We start from the raw sequence: 22,790 nt of genomic DNA on the forward strand, positions 1-22,790 counted from the left end.
CCTTGATTAGTTTCCATCCGTTGCTTCTTGTCTGGCCTTCAGGTGCTTTGGAGAGTAGCTTGACTCCCTCTTCTTTGTGGCAGCCCCTTGGATACTGGAAGACTGCTATCATGTCACCCCTCGTCCTTCTCTTCGTTAAACTACACATACCCAATTCCAGCAACCGTTCCTTATATGTTTTAGCCTCCAGCCCCCTAATCATCTTTGTTGCTCTTCTCTGTACCCTTTCTAGAGTCTCGACATCTTTTTTACATCGTGGTGACCAAAACTGGATGCAGTATTCCAGGTGTGGCCTTACCACACCTGGAATAATAGCAGTGATTGTTTTTTTTTAAAAAAAGACCTTTGCCATGGCCAGCGGAGCTGTCCAGCATATAATACTGAAATGAATACCTGAGTTTCTTTCTTAGAATCTTTGGTTTGGTTGAGTGTCTTCTGAGTTGAGCTGAATACCAGTAGTTCTCAACTTACAACCAGTCATTTGGTGACTGTTCATAGTTTCAGTGGCACTGAAAAAAAAGGGCTTTCTGAGCGTTTTTCACACTGATGACTGTTGTAGCATCCCCACGGTTATGTGACCAAATTTTGGGCATTTGGTAACTGGTTCCTATTTAGTGTCCCAGGGTCTTTTGAGACGTTCTCACCAGCAAAGTCAATGGGGAAACCAGGTTTACTTAACAAGCATAATTTTAACAACAAGCACTGATTCACTTAACAGCTATGGCAAGAGCAGTTGTAAAATGGGGCAAAACTCAGTTGACAACTATTCCACTTAGCAACAGAAATTTGGGGCTTAACTGTGGTTGTAAGACGAGGACTACCTGTATGCTTCCTGGAATGTATTAACTCTCCACCCAACCCCACCCCCACCCACCCACCCCCAGGGCGGTGGGGAGAAAAATCAACTTTCCAGATTGTAAGAAGGAGAGAAAGTAGAAGAGGTGTGAGTCAACTTTTTCATGCTTGATGTACTACATTTTCTTCTTGTCTTTTTGTCCTCCTCTACTTTTTTTGTCCAGGGACGCGGTGGCTCAGTGGGTTAGGACGCTGAGCTTGTCGATCAGAAGGTCGGCAGTTTGGCGGGTCGAATCCCGAGTGCCGCGTAGCAGAGTGAGCGCCTGTTACTCGTCCCAGCTTCTGCCAACCTAGCAGTTCGAAAGCACGTAAATGTTGTGATTCAGGGTCAGCCTGTGGGTCCGGCAGCCGGGTCGGATGACTCGGATGACTCAGACGAGGGGGAGGAGGAGGGTGTTGAAGACGAACTTGCTGATGATGGCTTGGAGGCTTCGCAGAGCCCCCAGCCAGGCCCCTCTTCTCAGCTGCACGAGCCCGACAGTGCGGATGATGATGACCCACAGCTGGCCCTGTTCAAGGACGCCCGACGCAGGAGGCAGTCAAGCAGGAGCAAGCAGAGAAAGGCTGTGGGACTCCTCGGAAGGAGGCACAGGGAGGCCACGCCCTGAACTCTAATAAAGGGAGTGTTTGGGGAAGGGCTGGTTGCTGAAAGCAACCGCTCCGTTTGAGGATCAAAGCTCCGGTATCTTGTTTCATGTTTTGTTGCTTGTTTGTGTAATAAATCTTGGCAGACGTTTTCCAGCCTCAGACGCTCTCCAGCCTCTGCCGTTTGTACAGGGGTTGCCTTTCTGCAAGGCCGGTAGCAGGCTGGTACAGAACAGTAAAAATGCAAGTAGAAAAATAGGAACCACTGCGGTGGGAAGGTAACAGCGTTCCGTGCGCCTTTGGCGTCTAGTCATGCCAGCCACATGACCACGGAGACGTCCTCGGACAAGCGCTGGCTCTTCGGCTTTGAAACGGAGATGAGCACCGGCCCCTAGAGTTGGAAATGACTAGTATGCATGTGCGGGGGGAACCTTTACCTTTACCTTTTTACTTTTTTGTCCTGTAGGAGTTCAGTGGGATAAATACACATCTGGAAAAAAAATAAAGGCTGGAAGAAAGAGAAAATATTAAACATCTCTTTTAGAGTTACTACTTTGCTGAGGGGAAAGGGCTATTGAGAAGGAGCTACAGATGTTTGTGCGTTATTGTGTAGTTTTACCTTAAAGGCCTTTTATTAGGGGCTGGAGCAGGCTGTTGAAAATGCTCCCGTGGTCTAATGCAGGAGTTCCCAAATGGGGGTGCTCGCACCCGCTGGGGCTGTGAGACGATATTCCAGGGGGCATGAAAACTTGGGTTTCGGAGTTTCATAATTATAGTGTATATGCATAACCAGGTATCACTTTTGTAAGGGGTGAGAGAGTATATCAGAAGCATTCTAGGAGTACGGAGTAGAGAAAAGGTTGGGAGCCTCTGGCTTAATGTTTATGGGGAAAAAATATATGGAAATAAATAATTCACATACCACATAATTTAAAGCGACTGGCAATTCTGAGAGCTTTTGGGTCTTAATACTGGTGCTAACGTTAGCCTGTTAGCTTTGCAGACACCAAACTTTTTTTTTCTCTCTGTAGAATGCTTTACAACATTAAGTAGGTTTTTTTAGAAAAATTGAAGGCCAATGTTTATTTTTGTATTTTTTTAAATTTATTTTAATTAGCCCAGATCACCTTGCAGGAGAGATGGGTGGCCTAAAAATTTTTAAAAATAAAATAAGGCTTCCCCCCCCATGAACAAAAATTTGGAGTATGCATTTGGTAGTTAATTAAACATGTAATGTTTCTTTCTATTCAGTTTCAATTTCCATGAGTTTGAGGATTTAGTATGTTAAAATATGGAAACGTGCCCTGTTCCTTTCTTTGTCATCTTCACGTGAAAGAAAGCAGTGTGTGGATTATTTTATCCTCATTCAGAATTGGCAAATGAGGTATAATCCATAGATCCATGATGCAGTGCCGCTTTTTGTGTCGTGCGTTGCACTCACCTTAAGATCTTAACCAGTCTCTTAGTTGATAAGGAAGCCTGCAAAGCCTTCCAAAGCACAGAACGTGGTCATAGGAACTCTGGTGACCCAGCGGTTAGAGTACAGTATTGCAGGCTGACTCTGCTCACTGTCAGGAGTTCGATCCTCACCAGCTGAAGGTCGACTCAGCCTTCCATCCTTCCGAGGTCGGTAAAATGGGGACCCGGATTGTTGGGGGGCATAGGCTGGCTCTGTAAGCCGCTCAGAGAGGGCTGTGAAGTGGTATATAAGTCTCGAGTGTTATTGCTGTCGTTTGCTGTCCATCTTCTCACTTTTATCTACCCATGCCCTCAGGTGCAGCAGAAGAAGCTTGCGTCCAGTAGGAAATGTTATACGGTGGGATCTAGAAAGAGGGCTGCTTCTGCGGCTGCACTTATCCTATGGAACATCCTTTCCCTTACGTCAGGCTGGGCCCGACCCCGATAGTCTTCTGGAAAGGCTTGGAAGACCTACCTGGCTTTGCCACCTGGCCTCGGGGATCAGAGGGTGGCGTAGATCCCATAAAACAGCTGTATTGCTCTTGCAATGGCTGTGCTCCCCTGGTGATTGCACTGCCTAACTTTTCATCGTTGACTTGTTTTTAATGTTTGCACTGCTTGCACGTCCGTTTTGTTCTTTTGTTTTGGCACCGTTTATATTTTAATCCAGAGATGAGGTGAGACGGGCGGAGATATAAATTGGATAAATAAATGGAGAGTTAGACAGAGAGACAGAAACACAGAAGGATTGCAGGCTTGTGATATTTCTACATCGTGGAAGAAAATTGCATCCCTCCAGTGGGGGATGTAGCATAAATTTGCAAATGAAAGTCTTCTCAGTTAAACTGCTCTCTTTCTGGTCCTCATTTTTTATTTTTTTGGGACAGCAACATGCTTTCACGGCACCAAATAGAATAATTAACACAGCTAGCTTATGTAAGATGGTCCTGAATTCTAACAATAAAATCCATACAAAATACCTGGCGTAGTTTCTTTAGTTTATTGACTACCACAGACTTCTAAAAAACACATATGCTGAAAACAGATTGTCCATAAATATAGAATTAAGGAACACCCAGCTGCCCGTGGTTGTATTCCAACATGGGGAATGTTTGAAACTGTTGCTGTACAATATTGATGGCACTGAACAAACAGCGAGGCAATAAAGTTGAGAACGTTATTTTGAGATTATTCCATTGAAGTGGTTCTCAGAGGAACCACTTGATACGTTTCACTGAGAGAAACAAATAGGGCCGTTTCCTTATGATAAAACACAGAATGAAGGCATTAGTAGCATAGATGCTATAAAAGGAAGTCAAGATAGGTATAGACCCTTGGTGGAGCAGTGGGCTAATGCCTCCATAAGTAACACCAGCTGCCTGCAATTAGTGCAGGTTCGAGTCCCACCAGGCTCAAGGTTGACTCAGCCTTCCATCCTTCCGAGGTAGGTAAAATGAGGACCCAGATTGTTGGGGGCAATTAAGCTGACTTTGTAATAATGCCGCTTGGGTGTGTGTGTGTGAAAGCCCTAATAAGCAGGCATATACATAGAATGAAGGCTACTGCTAAGCTTGTAAGTTGCCCTGAGTCTTCGGAGAAGGGCGGGATATAAATGGGATTAAAATAAAACAAATAAATAACAGTGTAAAAAAAACAACACAACCCATAGAGGTGATCTTGGAGAAACCGTGCAAAAGCAGTTTGTCAAAATATGATTTAAGTTCAGAACAGGAAGAAAACTAGAAAGGAACTCGTATTGGCGGCTAGTGGGTGGGGGCAGAAATAGTCCGTTTTTCATGTTTCTGCTACTTTAGCCTGTTACCAGTAAAGTTTAAAAATTACCTGTGGAGTCGTTGGTGCTCTCTGAGCTTGGTGGTTTTCTTACAGATGTTTCATTGCCCAACTAGGTAGGTACAGTGCCCTGTTGATGCTATCTAGTTGGGTAATGAAAGAAAACCACCAAGCTCAGAAAGCGGCAAAAACACCAAAGTCCAACCCTGAGCTAAAAATATTCTCTTCTATCTAAAGTCTCTTTCCTGACCCGGTCTATCCTGAAGGGCTGACAAGTATTTTTTATGCTTAAGGGTGTCCTTATAAGAGAGCTGTTTATTTTAAAGTGCCATAATCTCATATGAGAATCTTAATAGGCGTGGTTCTGAATTTTTTTTTAATTGGTTATATCCGTGGACGTTAAAGACACAGTACATACATTTCTACAACGAACAGATCCGATTGTTGATTGGCCAATTTACAAGCCTAGCAGGCATTTCTGTACCGTATGTGGGCAAGACGTAGGCTTGGTTTAAAACCAGCTTTGAAAAACACTGAAAAACTGGATTAAGAAACACAACTGGTTGCTCAAGTCGAGATAATTAATTGGAGTTGGGCACGTGTGAAGGAGAATGGGTTGCAATAATACCGATCCAAAACAATAAGAAATAACGAGCAAGTTTTAGAAAGCCGGGCATGTGCTGTGTTCTTGCTTACGTAAGTTTGGTGCTAGGAGCAGTGCTGAATCAGAAGGTAAGCCTCGACTTACACAACCGCAATTGCCATCAGAATTCCCCTTGCTAACCAAGGCGATTGTTAAGTGAGCCATGTCTGATTTCACGATCTTTTTGGCCACGGTTGTTAAACGAATCGCTGCAGTCGTTAAGTGAATCCAGCTTCCAATCCAGCATTGGCTTTGCTTATCAGAAGCCAGCTGGGAAGATCACAAAATGGCGATGACAGTGACCCCAACAGTGCTGCAACTGTTGTAAAATGCATGCCGGTTTCCAAATGTCCAAATTTTGGTCCTGTGACCAGCGGGGTGCTGTGACAATCCTAAGCACGAGGACCATTCTTTTGGCAGTACCGTTGTAGCTTCCAACGGTTGCTAAACGAATCGTTAAGTTGAGCACTTAACCTGTGCTAGCCTTCTGTGGCCAACAGGGTCAACCAAAGCATTGAGAGATGCTTGCAAAGAAAGCATGAAGGAATAGCTTTGTGGTGTTTATTCCAAGCACCTGCTTCCAAGAATTAATCATTGGCAAGGGACTCTTCGTTATGCACAGCGCCATTTAGCCACGTGCATTTAAGAAGAGCAAATCCTCACCCCAAACTCCACACTCGCTTTATTTTCGTAAATTAGAAAGTTCCAGACGTTGGTTGTGCTTCTTAGAGCAAAGGTATTTATTCCTTCCCTTTCCCATTTCTTGCTATTATGGCCTTTTCCACCGAGGAAGTAGAATTGCACATGGTAACCCCAAGTGTGGATTGTAAGCCATACATTCATCTGAAAGCATTACAGTAAGGTAATTGTTTTATTTCTTTTGTAGTGATTTCTTGAGAGCTAGTTAAAGGCAGCAGGCTGGATAACTGGGAAACCGTGAATTCTGGTCCTACCTAGGAAGACGATAAGGACAAATCACCTCCATAAATGCTGCCAGGAAAACTGCAGGGGTTTGTCTATGTAGTGACAAGTGGTTTCTTATTTAAAATGTCCTTTTCTTCTCCAAAAACTGTTGCACACTGAACTGATATTTTTATTGAGCTGTCTGAGATCGCTTTCTTAGTTATCATTAACTATCAAAATATATGTATCCTGGGATTTTATTTTTGCTTCAGACCTCTCTCTCTTTCTCTCTCTCTCTCTCTCTCTCTCTCTCTCTCTCTCTCTCTCTCTCTCTCTCGTTTGAATTGATTATGTTGCAGATATTGTAATGTAAATCACTGAACGTGTCGAAAAGCATGTTTGAGTGTTGAAGTCAGTGATTCGGTGATAAATCAGAAATAATATTGGCTCATAGCATTCGTGGCCTTTACTGTGTGTAGATTAACACTCCGTGCATGAGAATTAAATAGGAGGATCTTAAACATTTAATACAAGAAAGGTAGGTACAATTTAATAAGCATAACAGAAACCTGAGGGAATCTCTCCTATAACTGGGATATTACCAGCTGAAGAAACAGAAGTAATTAAAGGGGTCTGGTGGTAACTTTTCCTAGTAAAAAATTACATTAAAAGGCATAGGCCTTTGTGACTCGTAGCTCACTTCATCAGGGGCATAGAGTGGCTGGATTGATGTGGGATTTATTGTAAATGGGGTTGAGGTGGAGGGGCAGACAAGCTTGTTATGTAAATGTGAGATAGATTACAGGTACTATATCAATAAACAATTGCAATGTATTAAAGTGAGAATAACAGAATAACATAGTTGGAAGAGACCTTGAATGTCTTCTAGTCCAACCCCCTGCTCAGGCAGGAAACCCTATACCAGTGATGGCGAACCTTTTAGAGACCGAGTGCCCAAACTGCAACCCAAAACCCACTTATGTATCATCGGGTGCCGGTTGGGTGTGGCCATTTGGGTGGGCATGGACCATTGGGTGGGCATGGCAGCCGTGGTAACGGCAGACTGGGTGGGACTAAAAAGTTCAATCAATTCCAACTTTGTGACATCTTTTTTTCCCCCGCGAGGAATTGAAATTGACTGATGGATTGAACCTTGTTTTTTTTTCACACGGCGGCAGAGGCCTAAAGCAAAAAGATTCTATAAAACCCAGCTGAAGGCCTAGGACTGGGGCGATGACATGCGTGCCCACAGAGAGGGCTCTGGCACGCATGCCATAGGTTCGCCACCACGGCTATATACTATTTCAGACCAGTCTCTTCTTTAAAAACTCCAGTTGAGCACCCACAAGTTCTGGAGGCAAGCAATTCCACTGGTTAATAGTTCTTTATCTTTATTAGACTTATATACCGCCCTTCTCCCGTAGGACTCAGGGCGGTTCACAAGGTTTTTAAAATAACAATACAACAATTACAAAAATTAAGAACAGTTAAAATGATTACATTTAAACCTTGAATAAATATAAAACCCCAATTAAAATCCAATTAAAACCCCAATTAATACTCTCAGTCCAGGCCAGAAAGCTCAAAGAGCCAAGTCTTCAGGTCCCGGCGGAATGAGCGAAGGTCATTTACCTTATAACTTCATTCCATACCTTAATATTATTATTTTGAAATAACATACAGTTCATGTTTGTCATATTAACAACAAAGAATTTTATCTTCTTGATCTTAAAACCCATTTTATCCATCAATTTTGTTTGGTCAGGACATTTCTCTCTAGGTTGAATCTCTTTTTAACGATCTTCCACATGTTACTTCTTGTCCTGCCTTCAGGTGCTTTGGAGAATAGGTTGACCCCCTCTTCTTTGTGGCAGCCCCTCAAATATTATCCCTCCTAGTCCTTCTTTTCATTAGACCACGCATTCCACTGTCTATAATAGATATTATAATATCACAATATATAATAGGTAGTCTGTTGTGTTTGTTCTGAGATATCATGAAAACTTTTTAATGTACATGAATTCAGCTAAGTAATAGAAAGAGAAGAATACTTGCACCGTTGCATTATATACTGAAAGTATCCTTGCTCACAAAGCCAAGAAAGTGAAGTTGGCAGTAAAGAATCTTGAGTTAAAGTAAGAGGAGAGAAGGAAATAATGAAAACACTGTTGTTGTTTTCTCCCACCCAATCATTGAGAAAATGCGAAGGATTCCTTCCGAAACCAAAGCAGACACCTCTGGAGAGAACGTGAAGTTGTGTTATTGCTTTGAACAGAAGACAATTTTTGGTCCTTCATGGCTGTTCCTGCCTTGTTGATTTTGCCTGTCCAAGAATGGGAGGAGGTGGGGGGGGGGGGAAAGCAGCTATCTTATTTAATGGCACCTGACAGATAAAACTTGATGAAATGGAAGTAGCAGAAAGTGATCATGTAATGCTAATGTTCTTGATGGTAAGGAAACTAAAGCTGGGTGCAGTTGAGTGCACGGGAGTGGATTTTTATAAGCTCAGAGGAATGATGCTTGTGGTTTCATTCTAGGACAGGGGTAGGCAACCTTGGCCCCCTCATGACTTGTGGACTCCAGCTCCCAGAATTCCTGAGCCAGCCATGCTGAGGGGAAAGGGAGAGGTTTCCAAGCTGAGCCATGCTGGCTCAGGAATTCTGGAAGTTGAAGTCCACGAGTCATAAAAGAGCCAAGGTTGCCTACCCCTGGCCTAGGCCTAGGCCGCTTTATGACTTGTGGACTTCAACTCCCAGAATTCCTGAGCCAGCCATGCTGAGGGAAAAGGGAGAAGTTTCCAAGCTGAGCCATGCTGGCTCAGGAATTCTGGGAGTTGAAGTTCGCAAGTCATGAGAGAGCCATAGTTCCCCCATGCTGGCTCAGGAATTCTGGGACTTGAAGTCCACGCGTCATAAAAGAGCCAAGGTTGCCTACCCCTGTTCTAGGAAGACACTGTGGAGAAGAAAAGGCTGGTTGGATGGTCCAAGGAAAAATAAATGCTCAGAACCATGACAATGGCTACCACAAAATTCCAGCAAGGGAGACAACAGGAAGTATAAGCCTCTGGGACTATCCAAAAACTGCAATAAGGAACTGAGGGGAAAAAAAAGACAACATATACAGGAAGTAGAAAGAGGAACAAGTCACCAAGAAAACGAATGAGCAGCTAGCCCCAAATTGTAGACCATCTTAAACCCAGAAAAGCTGAACCTCAGAATTCGCTGGTGAAAGATGCTAAGAATACCAAGGACTTGTTCAGATATTTTCAAAATAAAAGGAAGAGGGGGGAAAAATGGTTAACCAGCTGCTGAATGAAGATGGCAGCATGCTGAGAAAGAGTATTATAGGCAGAACTAGTACACTTTAATTATAACAGAATTAACAGAGTTGGAAGGGGCCTTGGAGGTCTTCTAGTCCAACCCCCTGCTCAAGTGGGAGACCCTGTGACATTCCAGATAAATGGCTGTCCTGTTTCTTCCTAAAAGCCTCCAGAGATGGAGCACCCACAACTTCTGGAGGCAAGCCGTTCCACTGGCTAATTGTTCTGTCAGGAAATTTCTTTTTAGTTCTATAATTATGTTCTTCCAAAAAAAAGTATATATTTATTTCCTTGCAATGATTTGTAGTTTTCAGTGTCAGATGAATTACATCTGGGGGTCATGGTCAATCCTGGACAATGGATTAGCAGATTACTGGAAAAGGGCAGATATTGCAGTGCCTTCAGAAATGATGCAGATGGAGTATTTTGAGTTTTTTAAAAAAAGTGAAGTAGAGGAAATAATAAAAACACTCATTGTTGGTTTCTCCTACCCAATCGTCGAGAAGATGTGAATGACCCCTCCCGAAACAAAGGATAGTTGTTGTTTTATTTATCAAATTTTTAAAACTGCCCACCCGCCTTGGAGAAGTAGGTAGATAATTGACCTCGGCCCCTGGAAAGATGATAGAGCATCATAAAATGAAAAGTATGCACTCCTGAAAAGAAAAGAAAAAAAAGTGATTGGCTCATACTCTGCAAACAGAAATAAGATTCAAAATGATTCTTAATAGGCTGGATTAGTGGGGTGGAAATAACACAATTAAATTTACAGAGGCATAGAGCTAAATGCTTACGAAAGAAATTGCAGGCACTTCATACAAAATGGGACTGTTTTGTTTGGCAGCGCTATCTATCTGTGAAAAGGATCTTGGAATAATACAGGTAGTTGATTACAAACTGAATTTGAGTCAGCAGTTTTTACGTGACTGGGTGGGAAACAGAAGTAAAGGCTACCTCAACCGAAGTTCATTTTCCAAACCATGAGAAGCAGTTAATACACTTTATCTCATGATGATGATCGTGGGTGTAGAAATTTCACTCCTGTGTTAATAGAAGGAAGGAGTTGACTTTTGCTTTCAGAAGAGAAGGATGAGGAGGAATATCTTCAAGAACCTTTCTAGGGATGTCATCCAGAAGACCCAAAAAAACCCAAAACCCATTTTTTTTTCTCATTCCAGAGGGTAGGGCACAGAATAATGGCATTAAGGAAGGCAAACTAGAAAAATGTTTCTAGCAGCAGTCAAAAACAAAGAGACAGTGACCCAAAGAGATGGTGTTGTTTTAATTGGGATTCTACTCCAGGGCTTTTCAACTAGTGGTACGGGTACCACCTGTGGTACATTGGCACCTAGCAGGTGGTACGCGACCATCCTAGAAAAGTAGCGGGGGATGGGAATGAGCTGAACCAGTGGCAGCACCGCACAAGCCTGAGCGAGAGACGGCTGGAGCTGCAGGGCTGTCAGGGCTCAGCAGAAGCGCCAGGATCGGCTCCAGCTGGAGCTCGGCGCTGATCCCGGCGCTTCTGCTGAGCCCAGCAGAAGAAGCGCCGATCAGCTGGAATGTTGCAGCATCTCCAGGGTCTTGTGATTTACATTCAGATGCTTGGCAACTGATTCATATTTATGACGGTCACAGTGTCCCAGGGTCATGTGAAGTGACCAAAACCTGCTGCAACCACCCAGCAGATTGGGGGGGGGGAATAAAAACCAAACACCCCCTACCCCACCCCCGCTACCAATCCTCAATAGAAATGCTCACAACAATGAAAACCTCGGACAGGAGGAAGAGCGCCGCCGGGCAGGCAGGCAGGTGTCTTACTCGGCTGTGGCTTGGGGGCCACTTTTTTCAGTGCCACTGTAACTTCAAACAGTCCCTAAGCGAACTGTTGTAAGCCGAGGACTACCTGTACTTCATCACTTTTTTCCTTTTTTTTTGTTTTGGTTATCAAGTTATTGTCACCTTGCTAGGTGGTACTTGGATGTTGCCATATCCTAAAAGTGGTACAATGGGTGAAAAGGTTGAAAAGCCCTGTAAAATCTAGTCATTCCTTTCTTGAGCTGCATCAGTTCAGCACTGTAGTACAAACTGCCAGTAAGTCGAGGACTACCTGTATACCTATTAGCAGCCAGTGAGTTAGTGGTTGCCGATTTGAAACGGGACAGTTGATGGCGACACAGTTATGTGCTCATGTTCCTGGCTTTAATGGCGCTTTTGTCTTGGATGTTGTATTAACAAAAGATTTTTAAAACCTGTGTGTTAATCGCACAAATCCATTGGGGGTCATTATTTTCCTGTGGCGTAAAATGCATTGCCTAATTTTGTGGATGCAACATGCGTTCGGCTGTGTTCCTCCGCAGTTTGCATTATTACACGTACTACATGTATGTGTATATGTGTTTTAAATGAGTCCACGCCCCGTGCAGGAAAAAGGGAAAGACAGGTAGCTATTTTCAAATTTTTATAGCTTACACGCTGTACAAAAGAGCAAAAATTAGGTGGGCCTTTGAGGGTGAGGGTGTTCCTTTGCAGAGCAAGATGCCAAACTTAATATGTACGACCAAAAAAAAATTTAAATGGATGCCAGGGAGAACCTGAAGACAATCTGGAGTAGTTTTGAGCGCTCACTGCAGGCCCAGAAGGCTGGTTTGCTCTCTGATGGGAGTGGGGGGGACACAAACTAGATTTTGAGGAATAGACTGGAGTTTCTGGGAAAGAGTTGACAGAAGACAATGACTGGACCTTAGTTTTGCTTGCTGGATAATTCACTTAGTGAGAACACTCCTCGCAGACCTTGTTGCTAAGCAGGGCGTGAGTGGGGTGTGTGCTCCAGAGGGGTGAGGAAAGGCTGGGGAAGGGCATCCTCAAGCCACATGTGAATTGGGTCAGCCCTGGTGCAGGCTGCACACCAGAAGGCCAGGAGGCGAATGGGTGTCAAGGGAGGGTGCAATATGCAGGAAGGCTGAGGCTGGATAGCCCAGCGCAAATCCAAGCAAATGGACGGATGGACAGATGCTTGCAGCAAGGAGCGAACACAGCCAGTTGTGAGTTGAGGGCTTGGGAGGTGTGGTGCAGGCTTACGCACAGGTGCAGGAAGCCAGGGGACAGATGGTGCAAACACAGGAAGGCCAGGGATGGAAAAGGGCAGTGCTTTTTTTTGTAAGAAAAAAGGTGCCGGAACTCACATCTTGTTAATCTCTTATTTACCTTTTGCACGGAGTCAATCACTGTGCACACACCCACACACGTCAGTTGTGTAACGAAACATAACGGTCGCCACCTGCAGTAAGCACTCGGCGCACGACCACACGACCAGTCACAAGCCGAGCAGCCGGATGAAGTACGCATGCATCGGACTCGTCACACAAGAAGCCCGCATGCACCGTTTCAGCGATTTTTGCCGCCGACCTGCTTACGCTCGACAGGGCGATTGAAGTCCACCTGGACCAAACGTCAAATTTTCAAAAGTTACTTTTAAAACTTGGAAAATCCATCAAAAAAAAGTTGCCGGAACTCCGTTCCAGTGAGTTCTATGACAAAAAAAAAGCACTGGAAAAGTGGTAGTAGCTATTTTCCCCCCTCCCCCCATGCTTTTTCTTTTTTTTTAATTATTATTTTGCATTTTATATCTCTTTGAAACTTAATAAGGTTGCTTACATTTTGACTTGCATTAAAATTGCAGGTTCCGTTCAAGGTTAAATGTAATCAAATATATTTATTTTATTACATTAAAAAAAAGAGAAGAAGACCACAGGTGGATGGGGCGGCTGGGCACAAGTGCAGGAAGTGGGGTGGGTGGAGGTGGAGAGCGTGGTACAACTGCAGGAAACATGGACCAGAGGGACTTTCAATCTTCCTTGCCAGCTTCCCCATCGACTTTTCTTGTGGGAAGCCGTTAGGGAAGGTCACAAATGCGTTACGGGATGCTGCAATCCCTTGCAAGTTTAAGCTAGTTGCCAAACGCCCAAGTTGTGTTCACATGATAGTGGTCACAGAACTTCGATTTGTACAGTTCCCGAACGAGTGATCAGTGAGGACTACTTGTACTTAAAAGGATTATAAGTATAGGTATCAAACAAAGCAAAAAGGGACATAAGAAGAAAAGCAGTTTGGGCACATAGACACTTTGAATATTTTAACATCTGACGGTATTTTCCCTCTGGCAATGTTTGAAGAACTATCAGTCCTTGAACTGCTTTAGCAGCAGTTATCATTATTTAAGATTTAAGAATTTCACCTAGGTGAAATGAAACAAAAGCTTCTTCCGCAGCAGCAATTCTCAGACTTTTCCTTTATCTCAGGGGTGTCCAGCCTTGGCTGCTTTAAGGCTGGTGGAATAATAATAATAATAATAATAATAATAATAATAATAATAATAATAATAATAATAATAATAATAATAATAAGTTGGAAGGGACCTTGGAGGTCATCTAGTCCAACCCCCTGCTCAGGCAGGAAACCCTATACCATTTCAGACAAATGGCTGTCCAGCCTCTTATTAAAAACTTCCAGTGTTGGAGCATTCACTGCTTCTGGAGGCAGGTAGTTCCACTGGTTAATTGTTCTAACTGTCAGGAAGTTTCTTCTTAATTCCAGGTTGCTTCTCTCCTTGATTGGTTTCCATCTGTTGCTTCTTGTCCTGCCTTCAACAAGTCCATGCTGGCTGGGGAATTCTGGGAGTTGAAGTGCGCTAGTCTAAAAATGGCCAAGGTTGGACACCCCTGCTTTACGTTGATCAGTACACCTGGCTTCTCTGCTCTTTTTACAAAAAAAGAGAGAGAGAGAGAGAGAGCTTTCTTTACGAGAGTTACAGCCACTGCTGTACAACAGTTGTTTATAGTTTGCAGCCCAAAACCCTCAAAAAAACTAAAGCTATTTTTAAGAGACAAACGGTCAAAAACCGTGTGAGATCACTCAATCTTTTAATACTCCCATCCCAAATCTTGTAAGGTTTTGAGTGGGAAACCAAAACATTTAAAACTTTGGTGACCTTGTATGATTTTAAAGATCTTATTCTTGGCAGCTTCACGGGAAACACAGTTGAGGTCCTCCATAATCCCCCCCTGCCACGCCCACAGGTTGGAATTAATATTCAACCATTGTTAAAAAGCTTAGGGTAAAAATAAATAAATTAGCAGCTGGAAATAAAAAGCAATTTTATGCCTTTGTAAATGTCTTCCTGTGCTGTAAAGTACAGCTCTCCGAAGGCGCGGGTTTTGCAGAATTAAGAGTCAGGAGGGTGAATTTCCCAAACAATCCCTATTTCAAGGACCCCCTTTGCCTTCCAGAGGGGATGCACTAGGAATCAGGAAGAAAGTGGCCCTTTGGAGAGCAAAACCAATATCTTAAACCAGGGGGGTCTTCAAACTTGTGGACTTCCAACTCCCAGAATTCCTCAGCTGAGGAATTCTGGGAGTTGAAGTCCGCAAGTCATAAAAGGGCCAAGTTTGAAGACCCCTGTCTTAAACTCCGCTCAAGAAGACAGAGATGTATTAATTAGCTTGACCAAGAATCAGGAGATGGTGATGCAGTCCTTGGTTGCATGCTGCTCACTATCAGCGAAGAGATTTGTCTTCTTGCTGGACCGTAGGAAACCTGCTAGAAGGATCCTTGGTGCTCTCCGAGCTTGCTTGTTTTCTTGCAGACGCTTCATTACCCAGACGAAGTACCATCATCAGTGCTGGCAAGGAGTGGGATTTGCTCTTAGTTTTATCTTCCAGTGTCTTGCCCTGGCAGTGTTGGGGTGGGGTTGGTCTTGGGCTCTTTATTGTTGGCTTGTTTGTCAGTTTCTTGATTGGGGTGTGGTTTACTTGATTGGTCTGATGTTAATTTCGGAGTTAAATCAGTGCTCATCTGGGTGCTAGTTGTGGGTAGAGAAGTGCTGAAGTCTTTTTGTTCCCTTTTTGGATAGTTGACTGTCTTATTTTGCACAGTCTATATACTATAGATACGGTTTATGTCTATTGATATGGATGGCTAATTTGTCAAGAGTGCCAGGCTCCTAGAAATTCCCTAGTAGTAGGGAAGAAATGGAGATAGTGACAGATTTTGTTTTCCTGGGCTCCAAGATCACCGCAGACAAGAAATTAAAAGACGCTTGCTCCTGGGGCGGAAAGCCATGGCAAATCTAGACAGCACACTAAAAAGCAGAGACATCACCCTGTCAACAAAAGTGCATATAGTCAAGGCTATGATCTTCCCAGTTGCAATGTACGGCAGTGAAAGCTGGACCGTAAGAAAGGCTGAGAGGCAAAGAATTGAAGCCTTTGAACTCTGGTGCTGGAGAAGACTCCTGCGAGTCCCTTGGACTGCAAGACAATCAAACTGGTCAGTCCTAGAGGAGATCAACCCTGACTGCTCTTTAGAAGGCCAGATCCTGAAGTTGAAACTCAAATACTTTGGCCACCTAATGAGAAGGAAGGACTCACTGGAGAAGAGCCTCATGCTGGGAAAGGTTGAGGGCAAGAGAAGAAGGGGATGACAGAGAATGAGGTGGCTGGATGGAGTCACTGAAGCAGTAGGCGTGAGCTTCAGTGGACTACAGAGGACAGGAAGGCCTGGAGGAACGTTGTCCATGGGGTCGCGATGGGTCAGACATGACTTCACAGCTAAGAAGAACAACAGGGAAGGCTTCTTATTCTGCCTTCACGTGTTTTGGAGAATAGGTTGACCCCCGTCTTCTTTGTGGCAGCCCCTCAGACATTGGAACACTGCCATCATATCAGACATCATACACGAAGCATTCATGTTTTTATGTTGCTTATCCTGCTTGTTAAGTCTGTTCTTAATGTGCAGCTGATACTTTGCGTGGCTGTTCCCAGATGGCATCTCTGGGTGCAACAACTTCAAGTCCTCCCACCTTGTCTGCCATCCTGAGCTTTGCTCTTAGAAATCACATTGCACACTCACAGTCTGGTGATCACCTGGCAGAAAAGAGTGCTTGGTTCTTTAGGGGAGTAAGATCATGACATCCGGCCCTCTCAATTCCTGGCAAATAGATGGGGAAGAAATGGAGGTAGTGACAGATTTTGTTTTCCTGGGCTCCAAGATCACCACAGACGGGGACTGCAGCCAAGAAATTAAAAGAAGCTTGCTCCTGGGGAGGAAAGCCATGGCAAATCTAGACAGCACACTAAAAAGCAGAGACGTCACCCTGTCAACAAAAGTGCGTATAGTCAAGGCTATGGTCTTCCCAGTTGCAATGTATGGCAGTGAAAGCTGGACCGTAAGAAAGGCTGAGCGCCAAAGAATTGAGGCCTTTGAACTATGGTGCTGGAGAAGACTCCTGCGAGTCCCTTGGACTGCAAGGCGATCAAACCGGTCAGTCCTAGAGGAGATCAACGCTGACTGCTCTTTAGAAGGCCAGATCCTGAAGCTCAAACTCAAATACTTTGGCCACCTAATGAGAAGGAAGGACTCACTGGAGAAGAGCCTAATGCTGGGAAAGATGGAGGGCAAGAGAAGAAGGGGATGACAGAGAATGAGGTGGCTGGATGGAGTCACTGAAGCAGTAGGCGTGAGCCTAAATGGACTCCAGAAGATGGTAGAGGACAGGAAGGCCTGGAGGAACGTTGTCCGTGGGGTCGTGACGGGTCGGACATGACTTTGCAACTAAGAAAAACAACTAATTCACAAGTGTGCTGGTGTGCTGGTCTTTCTTAAGTTGCAGTTCTTAGATGTAGAATCATAGAATCCTAGGGCTGCAAGGGACCTTGGAGGTCTTCTAGTCCAACCCCCCTGCTCAAGGCAAGGAGACCTTTTATCATCCTGGTCAACTGGTTGCCCAATCTTTTTTTTTTTAAAGCTTCCAGTGAGTGGGAATTACTGTATTATGTCGGGGGGTTTTTTGGCAGGAATTTTTTAAATTTTCAGGTATGGTAGAGAGTTTGCTTTGATTTTCTTTTCTCTTTGGAAAGAATAGTATTCTTTCCCACCAACCATAGAGGATTAGAGAACACCCGTTAGCGGAAAAATAGGATTTGCATGTTTGAAATCTTAGATTGCTTCCTGGTTAAAAAGATTTTAACACAGAATTCATTTGGCTTTAAAAGAGTCAGAAAATAGGCTTTGTTACTTTCCTTGATGGAGTTTGGAAATGTAGTATTAACCAAGAGGCTTTAGTGGTGGATGAACGCGAACGAATCAAAGCAAGAGGTTTTGACCCCTGAATTCGTACTTAGTTCTGTCCTGTTTGCACGATACCTTTGCGTAGAGCACAAGGTCACAAATCTTTACAAGACACCGGTCAGTTAGATGTAAATAGCTGAATTTTAATCCTCCAAGCCTATTAAAGCCATGATATTTGGGCTACTATGTTCAGCAGAGCTAATTATAGGCCAATTCTTGCTTCTTGAGTCAAATAATTAGGGAGGGTAAATGGTTAAAAAGAATCTGTGATTCAGTTAGATCTCACGAAGAATTGCAATCACTCGAGAAGCTTGTCCTTTTCTTCATGAAGCTGAGTTCAAGGACTCTTGGTTCTCACGTTTCCACAGTGGGCTTCTAAACCCACCATTTCATATCTTATCCCTCATACTGACCTCCCCTTAATGTACAGAATGGTGAATTTTATGCTAATGAGACAGCACGAAAGAAGCACTGAGCAAAATTGAGATCTGCAAAAAAAAAAAAAGAGAGTAGACCCTCGAACAACGTACAGTATCACAAACGCAGCGTGACTGATTTGCAACACCCCACAACCACAGCCCCATTACTTGCGGTTGTGGGTTGTCTTCTGCCTCAACAGCGGTACCGTCAGCTGGGCTTTAAGTAAGAACAGCGGGTTCAGATATGATCCAGAGCTCCTGGCTAAAATACTTTCAGGATGGTGGGGGTAGTGAAATTGCTTTGAGTTAGTTAATACAGGTAGTCTTCGACTTAGCGGCAGTTCGTTTAGTGATCGTTCAAAGTTAGAATGGGACTGGGAAAAGTGACCTATGACCATTTTTTCACACTTACGACCGTTGCAGCATCCCCGTGGTCACATGGATCAAAATTTGGACCCTTGGCAACTGACTCAGGTTCTTGACGGTGGCAGTGTTATGGGCTCATGTGATCAACTTTTGTCATCTTCTGACAAGCAAAGTCAGTGACTCTTGAGATGAGGCAACCGTCATAAACACACACCAGTTTCCAAGTGCCTGAATTTTGATCGCGGGGATGCGGCAACGGTCGTACGTGTGAAAACTGGCCATAAGCCACGTTTTTTTCCAGTGCCGTTGTAACTTTGAACGTTCGCTAAACGAATGGTTGTAAGTCAAGGACTGCCTGCAATATGAAGAGAGCATCAAATTCCTTATGTAAGCCATCATAGTTGGGGAGGAAAAAAATTGGCAAGTTTCTTAGAGATACCTGAAATTGTTCCTAAAGAAGTGTGGTGACCTCATGGTCATAAAATGGACCAAGTATCTATGGTGTTGAATTTACAGAACTGGCCAATAGGGGTTTATATTATTAGCTAGGGGCGCCTGTATGATGATGATGATGATGATGACAATGTTATCCATTCAGTCGCATCCGACTTGGCGATTCTATAGGCCAGGTCTCTCCACATCTATAGGTACAAAAAGGTCCAGAAGACAGTCCTAGCAGTACAATCCAAGATTTGTTTGTTTGATATATCTTTCACGCGTGCCATATACTGTATATTTTTATTTGTATGCATATATATTGGCGAGTAGTTTGCATTGTGGATAGCGTTCAATTTTGTTGTGAGAAAAAGACAACACAATAAAGATATTCTAATCCTTATATACATACATAATTCTGATATACACAGAAAACAGACAGAGCTTAGTTTATGCTGTTATGTTTGCTAGCTACATTTTGGGGGCGCCGTACCATGCTGATAACGCCTGCACCCACAGTCTGTTATTAGCCAACATTAACAGTTTGTTTGCATATGTGATTGATACAGTCAAAATAGAAGAGTACTTAATGCTCTTTTAAGGGGAACGTGGAATGAGAAAGGTCACTGTTTTTAATGTTATAACTAGTCTTGTACCAAATCCACTAAATGAATGAATACATAATGATATCTGAGTTCTTAAAAGTCCAGGGCCTTTTAAACTCTGTGTACTTGTTAAGAAAAATAGATTTACAGGCATTTTAGTTTTAATCGATTTTAACTTTGTATGTATGTATTTTTAATTTTTCCCTGTAAACCGCCCTGAGTCCTACGGGAATAGGGCGGTATACAAGTTTAAATAATAAATAATAAATAAATAAATAAACTGCTCGCTGTGCAAAAGGCCAGAGTATTTGACTCTTAAACAAAAATATTAAGCAGTCAACTGCGTTCTTTTCCAATTCTGTGTTTTTTTTTTATAAGCACAAAATAGTTTAGGGTCAGAAAAATCTAATAGACCACGATTCCCTTTTGTTCTGTCCTTAGGAGAATCTTGTTCACATACCTATCTACGAAGAGTTAACTCCAGGATCTGCACCCAGGATCTGTTTTGCCTCATTTCACAAGGACGGCATTGTTTCAGTAAGTGAAAGTTCATTTATCTTTTGCAGGGTTTGCAAATAACTCACAGGCAGATGATACAGCAGAAACCAAACGGCATGACTTCGATTCTTCAAATGCATCTGGGCTGAGAATCTGCAACATAGCTGACGATAGAAAGAAAGGGGTCAGACATTTTTCCAAGTATCCATCTGTTGCCAAAATTGCCACTTTAATCAAAGAATAGGAGTATTAGGTATATTCACCACTTTGAGTTATTAACAAAAAAAAAAGACAGGATAAAATCTAAAAAAAAAAGTAAAAAAGAAAAGCAACACAGTGTTCTGAACCAGCCCTCTTCTGGCCTTGTAGTAAGGCAAACCCCTATTCAGATAGAAGAGACTGGAGAGCGTCCAAGGCTAAAAGGCGTCTGCCAAGTTTTATTACTCAATTAACAAAAACACTAGAGCTTGTCTCCTCAAGCGGAAGAGTTGCTTTCAGCAACCAGCCCCTCCCCAAACACTCCTTTTATTGAGAGCTCAGGGCGTGGTCTCCCTGTGCCTCCTCCCGAGGAGTCCCACAGCCTTTCTTTGTTTGTTCCTGCTCGACTGCCTCCTGCGTCGGGCGTCCTTGAACAGGGCCAGCTGTGGGTCATCATCCTCCGCACTATCGGGCTCACGCAGCTGAGAAGAGGTCCCCGGCTGAGGGCTCTGCAAAGCCTCCAAACCATCATCAGCCGGTTCGTCTCCCTCCTCCCCCTCATCTGAGTCATCCGATACATCGGAGCCGGCTGTCGGACCCACAGGCTGGCCCTGAGTCACAACACACAGTACACCAGATTGCAAAGACAAATAACTACAGTATTATTCATTTAGCAAGTATTGGCACAATTATTCCTGACTGATAGGTTTGCATTGCAGTGGTCTGATGCTGGTGAGAAAACTAACAACCAATCAGTGGTCTAGTGTTACCAAGTAAACATCTCCATGTGGGAGTTAGGATATTGTGCTGAAGAGGTTTATAGTGGGAAAGACTGCATAACAGTTATATGGGTTAGTTTTCAAAAAAGATTAGTCCTACATAAGCAATGTATTTTCCCCCAAAATAAGAGTGGGTCTGATATTATTTTTTGCTCCAAAAGACCCATTAGGGCTTATTTATTAGCTGCCTGCAATTAGTGCAGGTTCGAGTCCCACCAGGCTCAAGGTTGACTCAGCCTTCCATCCTTCCGAGGTAGGTAAAATGAGGACCCAGATTGTTGGGGGCAATTAAGCTGACTTTGTAATAATTTAATTTAATTTAATTTATTAATATTTCTATACTATAATGCCGCTTGGGGTGTGTGTGAAAGCCCTAATAAGCAGGCATATACATAGAATGAAGGCTACTGCTAAGCTTGTAAGCCGCCCTGAGTCTTCGGAGAAGGGCGGGATATAAATGGAATTTAAAAAAAATTCCGGTCAGGTCTTATTATTGGGGAAATACAGTACTAAATGCGTCAATCTGGCAGATGGGCTTAGTTTGGGGGTGGGGCTTCTATTACGAGCATCCTGAAAAATCATGCTAGGGCTTATTTTCCGGTTGGGTCTTATTTTGGGGAAAATGGTAGGTGGAGAGCCACGTTAGTCTGTTTGATAGCCTTTTTTCAGGCTAATAAATTTTACTAAAAAGGCATACCTTTAAAGCCCTACATGGCTTAGGCCCAGGATACTTGCAGGACCATCTGCTGCCGGGAACAAATTCCCATCGCCCAGTACGCTCACACAGAGAAGGCCTCCTCAGGGTACTGTCGGCTAGACAATGTCGGCTGGCGACCCCCAGGGGGAGGGCCTTCTCTGTGGGAGCGCCAGCCCTGTGGAACCAGCTCCCCCCTGAGCTTCGGATGGCCCAAGATCTCCGGTCCTTTCGCCGCGGCCTCAAAACACTCCTTTTCCACCTGGCTGACCTGGACTGACAGGGATTTTAATTATGTTTACAATTTTAACTCTAATCTTAATTTATTTTAATTTTTAATTTTAATTTATTGTACAGAGATCTTTAATTTTGTTGTTGTTAGCCGCCCTGAGTCCTTCGGGAGATAGGGCGGGATATAAGTCCCATTAATAAATAAATAAATAAATAATCTTTTGAGCTATAGCTCACTTGCCTTTGATGAAATGATCTGAAGCTCACAAATGTTTGGTTTTTAATAAAATTCATTAGACTAAAAAGGTGATACCAATATCTATCTCTATCTATCTATCTATCTATCTATCTATCTATCTATCTATCTATCTATCTATCTATCTATCTATAGCTTGAAATGTGTAAAGATTGCAAGTACTGCTCTTAATAAGAATAGGGCAAATGAAACTGCATAAATACCGGTATTTATGTTTGTGTTTTTGTTAAGTATTTAGAATACCTTGCTAGGCCCCAAACACGGGACAAATCTTATTTCCTGTTTCATATATATATATATGTATAGGCCCCAAACACAGGACAAATTTTATTTCCTGTTTCATATATATATATATATATATATATATATATATGTGTGTGTGTGTGTGTGTGTGTGTGTGTGTGTGTGTGTGTGTGTGTGTAAATTACTAACAAAGAATTAAGGGAGACTAAGATTCTTTGTTAGTAATTTACACAAATATATGAACTGTCCGGTGTGACTACAGCCTGTTCGATGGCCTTTGAGATAAGGCTGAAAACAGGAAATAAAGATTTGCCCCATGTTTGGGGCCTAGCAAGGTAATCTAAATAGTTAACACACACACACACACACACACACACACACACACACA

At 43.2% G+C, this 22,790-nt stretch overlaps 1 protein-coding gene across 3 annotated transcripts in view; it reads left to right on the forward strand.

The window, feature by feature from the left end:
• The window catches only part of DNAJC5 (DnaJ heat shock protein family (Hsp40) member C5), a 76,302-nt gene that overhangs the window by 17,560 nt on the left and 35,952 nt on the right, over positions 1 to 22,790 (forward strand). For all 3 annotated transcript variants that reach the window (XM_081323837.1, XM_081323835.1, XM_081323836.1), the window contains exon 2: positions 19,945 to 20,040. The gene's annotated coding sequence lies outside the window, so the exon portion shown is untranslated. The remainder of the gene's footprint in view (positions 1 to 19,944; positions 20,041 to 22,790) is intronic.

This window comes from Vipera berus, assembly GCF_964194415.1.
Source record: "Vipera berus genome assembly, chromosome: 3".
Lineage (NCBI taxonomy): Eukaryota > Metazoa > Chordata > Lepidosauria > Squamata > Viperidae > Vipera > Vipera berus.